Raw genomic sequence first — 7,500 nt, forward strand, 5'->3', positions numbered from 1 at the left:
GGGGAAGGGGTGGTTACTATTTTTTACAAAAACAAGGGGGACAATAAAAATCTGGACAACTACAGACCAATCAGCCTACTCAACACAGACTACAAAATCATAGCGAAAACAATAGCCAATAGAATCAGGGAGGTAATAGGAACAATCATAGAACAAACACAATCATACAGTATACCAAACAGAGACATAGCAGACTCAATCATTTCAATAAAACAGACGGTCAGGGATATGGAAGGGGAGGGGGGAATATGGCTAGGGATTGATTTAAATAAAGCTTTTGACAGAGTAGATCACGGGTTCATGGGGAAGGTGTTAGAGAAGTTTGGATTCGGGGAGAGAATGAGAGAATGGATAAATATGTTGTATACAGGAGCGGAAAGCAAGATAAAATGTAACGGGGAACTAACTGATTCTTTTAAAATATCAAGGTCAGTGAGACAAGGATGTCCGATGTCAGCGCTGTTGTACAGCTTGGTAGCAGAGCCGCTGGCAGCACTGATATCGGAAGACGTAAACATAAAAGGTATAGGTAAGGAAAACGTAAAAATAATACAGTATGCAGATGACGTGAATATAATGGTAAAAGGAGAGGAGGATATAGAATTGATATTAAAACATGTACAAACTTATGAAAGAGCATCTGGGGCAAAAGTAAATGAAAATAAGTCAGAAATTATGTTACTAGGTAAGGAATCCAATCTAGTTAATAAGTGGGGATTTAAAACGGTGTGTGAGAGAAGAAAAGTGTTGGGAGTGAATATGGGGAAAAATGAGAATGAATGTGATGATGTAACATGGAAAGAGGTGGTGGGTAAAATTAAAAAAAACATTGAATTTGTGGAAAGCGAGGGGTCTATTGTTGAGAGGAAGGGTAGCCGTAACAAATGCTCTCGTGTTGTCCAAAGTGAATCATGCGCTGAGTACTTGTACGCTTCCGGACTGGGCCTTTAAGGAGATTTCAAAGACCATTAGGGACTTTATTTGGAAAAACAAAGCAGCGAGTATAGCTCACAAAACAATAATAGGGGCTAAAGATCAGGGGGGGCTAGCTTTGATTGATTTACTTACAAAAAAAGTAGCACTAAGAGTCAAATTGATAGGCAAATTTATGGACCAGAACCGGAACGTAGTTTGGAAAAATCACTTCAAACAATATCTGTGCAGTTTTGGACTCTACAACGAGGACAACCTGTACCAGATCAATAACCCGGATTCATTTAAACACTTGCCACGGTTTTTCCAGGAAGTACTCAGTGCGTGGTATCAGGTTTCATCCTGGACTGTACCAGAGTGCGGAACGAGAGGGTCAGTGCTACGACTGCCCTTCCTCTCGAGCCCGTATTTTAAAAATGGGGAGAGGGTAATTAAGTGTGAAGCTATGTCGAAAGCGGGATATATTAGAATAAGGGATTTACTGAACTGTGGGGGGGATTTTGATTTACAAATGGTGGTGAGGGGTTTAAAAAATAAAGGGTGTGTGTGCAGAAAGGATGTGATTGAGGGAGTGTTTGCAAATGTAAAATTGTCTTTGTCGAGCGAATGGGAAAAATTAATCAAAGAGAAGGAGGGAGTGATGCGGGACGATGTGGGGGTGATCTCCCTGTGCCTAGGGGAGAAGAAACACAACATTATAGATGTCACTACAAAAATTTGGTATAGATGCGCAATCACACATAGAATACAGAAACCCACATCCGAAGTAAAATGGACAGACACATACCCGGACATAACAAGCAACATGATATGGAAGAACATTAACATTCCGCATACACCACATGCAATATTTGACCTAGATTTCAAACTGAGGCACAGGAGGATCTTCACCTGCATCGTCCTGCATCAGATCCATAAGGAGAGGTATGAAAGAAAGTGTTGTGTATGTGAAAGTACGGATGAGGATTTAATACATTTGTTTGTTACGTGTGGGGAATTGGTTTATTTTTGGGGAAAAATAAGAGAAATGTTGGGGAAATGCAGTAAGAATGAGTGTTGGAATGAAAGGGGGTGGGAATTGTCGGTGTTGTTGGGGGTGGGAACAAAACAAAAAAATCACAATGTAATGAATATAATTTTAGCTTTTGCAAGAAAAGCGGTTTTTAACAGGAGGAAATATGCACTGTATGAAAGTAAGAAAATGAATGTGTGGAGAATGTTTGTGAATGAATGGAAAGCACATCTTAAATTGCTGTACATAGCGAATGAGAGTGAGTTTGTGAGAATGTTTGTGGAAGGTGCGAATGTGTGTAGAGTAAACGAGGAGGGAATTATGTGGGATGTCTAAATTATTTTGTTTTTGGTTTTTTTGGTACGAGGGCTTCTTTTTTGGTCATGGGGAAAATGGGTGATTTGATTTGGGGTTTTTTTTTTCTCAGTGGTTTTTTGAGAATACTGTGGGGTTTTTGTATGTTTTTGTGGTTTGTTTTCAGAGGGGTGTTTGCTTTGGGGGAGGGACTCAGAAGAGTTGTCATGAGTTGGGGGTATCAGGGGTGGTTTGAGTTTTTTTTCTGATGCTATGTTTTTATTGTTTTTAGGGTGCCGTTTGCGTCAGAGGGGAGGTTTAATTTAGAGGGTGTATGTATTGTAATAGCATTTGTTGTAAATGATGTGAAAGAATTATAAATGTTTTTGTAATTTTGATAATAAAAGATAAAAAAAAAAAAAAAAACACGCCCGATTTCGTCCGATCTCGGAAGCTATGCAGGGTCGGACCTGGTTAGTACTTGGATGGGTGACCGCCTGTGGAATACCAGATGCTGTTTCATTTTTTTGATCATATGTTTTTTTTTATCATATAGAGACATATTCACATGTCCAAAAATTCAGCCAGAATCAAGGGCATGACATCTTTAAAAGGCCCCTGTCTGCACACAATAATGGCTTACGGCCATACCACCCTGAACACGCCCGATCTCGTCCGATCTTGGAAGCAAAGCAGGGTCGGGCCTGGTTGATACTTGGATGGGAGACCGCCTAGGAATACCAGGTGCTGTAAACTTTTTCATTTTTTTGATCATATGTTTTTTTTTTATCATAGAGAGACATATTCACATGTCCAAAAATTCAGCCAGAATCAAGGGCATGACATCTTTAAAAGGCCCCTTTCTGCACACAATAATGCCTTACAGCCATACCACCCTGAACTCGTCCGATCTCAGAAGCTAAGCAGGGTCGGGACTGGTTAGTACTTGGATGGGAGACCGCCTGTAAATACCAGGTGCTGTAAGCTTTTTCATTTTTTTGATCATATGTTTTTTTTTATCATATAGAGACATATTCACATGTCCAAAAATTCAGCCAGAATCAAGGGCATGACATCTTTAAAAGGCCCCTTTCTGCACATAATTACAGCTTACGGCCATACCATCCTGAACAAGCCTGATCTCGTCCGATCTCGGAAGCTAAGCAGGGTCGGTGCTGGTTAGTACTTGGACGGGAGACCACTTGGGAATACCAGATGCTGTAAGCTTTTTCATTTTTTTTGATCATATGTTTTTTTTTTTTTATCATATAGAGACATATTCACATGTCCAAAAATTCAGCCAGAATCAAGGGCATGACATCTTTAAAAGGCCCCTTTCTGCACACAATAATGGCTTACGGCCATACCACCCTGAACACGCCCGATCTCGTCCGATCTAGGAAGCTATTCAGGGTCGGGCCTGGTTAATACTTGGATGGGAGATCGCCTGGGAATACCAGGTGCTGTAAGCTTTTTCATTTTTTTGATCATATGTTTTTTTTTATCATAGAGAGACATATTCACATGTCCAAAAATTCAGCCAGAATCAAGGGCATGACATCTTTAAAAGGCCCCTGTCTGCACACAATAATGGCTTACAGCCATACCACCCTTAACTCGTCTGATCTCAGAAGCTAAGCAGGGTCATGCCTGGTTAGTACTTGGATGGGAGACTGCCTGGGAATACCAGGTGCTGTAAGCTTTTTAATTTTTTTGATGATATGTTTTTTTTCTATCATATAGAGACATATTCACATGTCCAAAAGTTCAACCAGAATCAAGGGCATGACATCTTTAAAAGGCCCCTTTCTGCACAAGATAATGGCTTACGGCCATACCACCCTGAACACGCCCCTTTTGCTGTCAGAGTTTGTGTGGTGCTGAAGGAGAGATGACGTGTCAGTACTGAGTAGGACAGCTGGACTAATTTGTTTGTTTTTTGGATGCGCTTTGGATTTATTTAAATACCTCAGATTGTGAGTGAATGTCCCCCAGCAGTCACTGACTGTTAGGGTTTTTTTTTTGTTTTTATTTTTATGATAATGGCCTTTAATTTATTTTCGATTAACGTGAATGGACTAAGGAACAAAGAAAAAAGACATTCGATTCTTTCCTTGCAGAATGACGTTTTGTGCCTGCAGGAGACCAGGTGGGATGATTCCCTGGTGGAAGACATAAAAAAAGACTTTGTGGGCCATATTTTCTGCTCCAATGGCACGTCGAGGGCGAGAGGAGTGGCGGTTTTAGTCAAAACGGGTCGGGTAACAGGGGTAAATTTGGTTTATGGAGACAAAGAAGGAAGAATAATAGTAATAGACTGTGTGTATGAAACGAAAAATATAAGAATCATAAATATATATGCACCGAATGGAGAAAAAGAAAGGAAAACGTTCTTCATTGCAATAAGCAAATGGTGGGAAAGGAATTGTATAATAATAGGTGACTTTAATGTGGCGATGACACCCACCGATGTGTCAAAAAATAATGTGTTTAAGGGGGATGTGAGCAGGGGGACACTTAAAGATATAATGATAACGAAACAATGCATTGATATTTGGAGATTGCTACATCCATGGGAGAGGGTGTTCTCCAGGAGACAAATTGTACTAAATAGATTAAAACAATCTAGAATAGATTATGCTTTGGTGACATGCGAGGTAGTGAGGTGGATTAAAGAAGTTGAATATAAAACTAATATGTGGAGCGATCACGCTGGAATAGAAATCACGTTTAGAAAAGAAACGAATGTACGTAAAGGAGGGATATGGTGCTTTAATGCAAGCTTGCTGGATGATGGAATGTTTGTGAAAAGTATGGAAAGATTGTTGAATGATGTGGGATATGAGTGGAATGAGAGTGAAGATATGAATGTGTGGTGGGATAGTGTAAAAGTCAGAATTAAAAAAAAGTGTATCAATTATAGTAAAGAGAAAAAGTGGAGAGAAAATAGAAAGGAAGAGAATTTGAGAAAACAACTAAGTGAGGAAATAACATCGCTTGACAGTGTAGATAATGTAGGTGTCGAAAAATACATACATTTAAAAGAACAGTTGGGAGTGATTGAACTTAAAAAGAGTAGGGGTGCAGCCATTAGGAGTAAAATACAATATATGTATGAGGGGGAGAGGAGTACAGCCTTTTTTTTAGGTCTGGAAAAACAAAAACAAAAAAGAACAGAAATAAACGAATTATTAAATGAAGCAGGTAAAAGTGTGACAGATAAAAAGGGAATTTTAGAAATAGTAAAGGGCTATTATGAAAGCCTGTTTTCGAGACAGGAGTGTGATAGCGTGAGTGTGAGCAGAGCTTTGGGTGCCTTAAAGAAAAAACTAAGCGAGGACGATAAAATGTGGTGTGATTGTGAGTTTACAGAGGGAGAAATCAGAAGTGCTTTAGAGGGGTTAAACAAAAACAAAAGTCCTGGGAGCGATGGCCTAACTGCGGAATTCTACCAAGCTTTCAAAGAGCAGCTGGTGCCCTTGGTGAACAAATTGAGTAAATATATGGAAAAAGTGAAACATATACCAAAAAGTTTAGGGGAAGGGGTGGTTACTATTTTTTACAAAAACAAGGGGGACAATAAAAATCTGGACAACTACAGACCAATCAGCCTACTCAACACAGACTACAAAATCATAGCGAAAACAATAGCCAATAGAATCAGGGAGGTAATAGGAACAATCATAGAACAAACACAATCATACAGTATACCAAACAGAGACATAGCAGACTCAATCATTTCAATAAAACAGACGGTCAGGGATATGGAAGGGGAGGGGGGAATATGGCTAGGGATTGATTTAAATAAAGCTTTTGACAGAGTAGATCACGGGTTCATGGGGAAGGTGTTAGAGAAGTTTGGATTCGGGGAGAGAATGAGAGAATGGATAAATATGTTGTATACAGGAGCGGAAAGCAAGATAAAATGTAACGGGGAACTAACTGATTCTTTTAAAATATCAAGGTCAGTGAGACAAGGATGTCCGATGTCAGCGCTGTTGTACAGCTTGGTAGCAGAGCCGCTGGCAGCACTGATATCGGAAGACGTAAACATAAAAGGTATAGGTAAGGAAAACGTAAAAATAATACAGTATGCAGATGACGTGAATATAATGGTAAAAGGAGAGGAGGATATAGAATTGATATTAAAACATGTACAAACTTATGAAAGAGCATCTGGGGCAAAAGTAAATGAAAATAAGTCAGAAATTATGTTACTAGGTAAGGAATCCAATCTAGTTAATAAGTGGGGATTTAAAACGGTGTGTGAGAGAAGAAAAGTGTTGGGAGTGAATATGGGGAAAAATGAGAATGAATGTGATGATGTAACATGGAAAGAGGTGGTGGGTAAAATTAAAAAAAACATTGAATTTGTGGAAAGCGAGGGGTCTATTGTTGAGAGGAAGGGTAGCCGTAACAAATGCTCTCGTGTTGTCCAAAGTGAATCATGCGCTGAGTACTTGTACGCTTCCGGACTGGGCCTTTAAGGAGATTTCAAAGACCATTAGGGACTTTATTTGGAAAAACAAAGCAGCGAGTATAGCTCACAAAACAATAATAGGGGCTAAAGATCAGGGGGGGCTAGCTTTGATTGATTTACTTACAAAAAAAGTAGCACTAAGAGTCAAATTGATAGGCAAATTTATGGACCAGAACCGGAACGTAGTTTGGAAAAATCACTTCAAACAATATCTGTGCAGTTTTGGACTCTACAACGAGGACAACCTGTACCAGATCAATAACCCGGATTCATTTAAACACTTGCCACGGTTTTTCCAGGAAGTACTCAGTGCGTGGTATCAGGTTTCATCCTGGACTGTACCAGAGTGCGGAACGAGAGGGTCAGTGCTACGACTGCCCTTCCTCTCGAGCCCGTATTTTAAAAATGGGGAGAGGGTAATTAAGTGTGAAGCTATGTCGAAAGCGGGATATATTAGAATAAGGGATTTACTGAACTGTGGGGGGGATTTTGATTTACAAATGGTGGTGAGGGGTTTAAAAAATAAAGGGTGTGTGTGCAGAAAGGATGTGATTGAGGGAGTGTTTGCAAATGTAAAATTGTCTTTGTCGAGCGAATGGGAAAAATTAATCAAAGAGAAGGAGGGAGTGATGCGGGACGATGTGGGGGTGATCTCCCTGTGCCTAGGGGAGAAGAAACACAACATTATAGATGTCACTACAAAAATTTGGTATAGATGCGCAATCACACATAGAATACAGAAACCCACATCCGAAGTAAAATGGACAGACACATACCCGGA

At 39.8% G+C, this 7,500-nt stretch overlaps 1 non-coding gene and 4 pseudogenes across 1 annotated transcript; all 5 read left to right on the forward strand.

Moving 5' to 3' along the window:
• Nucleotides 1–2,876: 2,876 nt before the first annotated feature.
• Nucleotides 2,877–2,995, forward strand: LOC132962725 (5S ribosomal RNA). Its single transcript, XR_009668640.1, has one exon. It is a non-coding gene; the product is annotated as a 5S ribosomal RNA (ribosomal RNA).
• Nucleotides 2,996–3,117: 122 nt separating this feature from the next.
• On the forward strand, nt 3,118–3,226 carry LOC132963400 (5S ribosomal RNA; annotated as a pseudogene).
• Nucleotides 3,227–3,347: 121 nt separating this feature from the next.
• LOC132962890 (5S ribosomal RNA) lies at nt 3,348–3,466 on the forward strand (annotated as a pseudogene).
• Nucleotides 3,467–3,592: 126 nt separating this feature from the next.
• Nucleotides 3,593–3,711, forward strand: LOC132962866 (5S ribosomal RNA; annotated as a pseudogene).
• A 121-nt stretch (nt 3,712–3,832) lies between these two features.
• On the forward strand, nt 3,833–3,941 carry LOC132963328 (5S ribosomal RNA; annotated as a pseudogene).
• The last annotated feature ends 3,559 nt before the right edge of the window (nt 3,942–7,500 follow it).

This window comes from Labrus mixtus, unplaced genomic scaffold (assembly GCF_963584025.1).
Source record: "Labrus mixtus unplaced genomic scaffold, fLabMix1.1 SCAFFOLD_52, whole genome shotgun sequence".
In the NCBI taxonomy this organism is placed as follows: domain Eukaryota; kingdom Metazoa; phylum Chordata; class Actinopteri; order Labriformes; family Labridae; genus Labrus; species Labrus mixtus.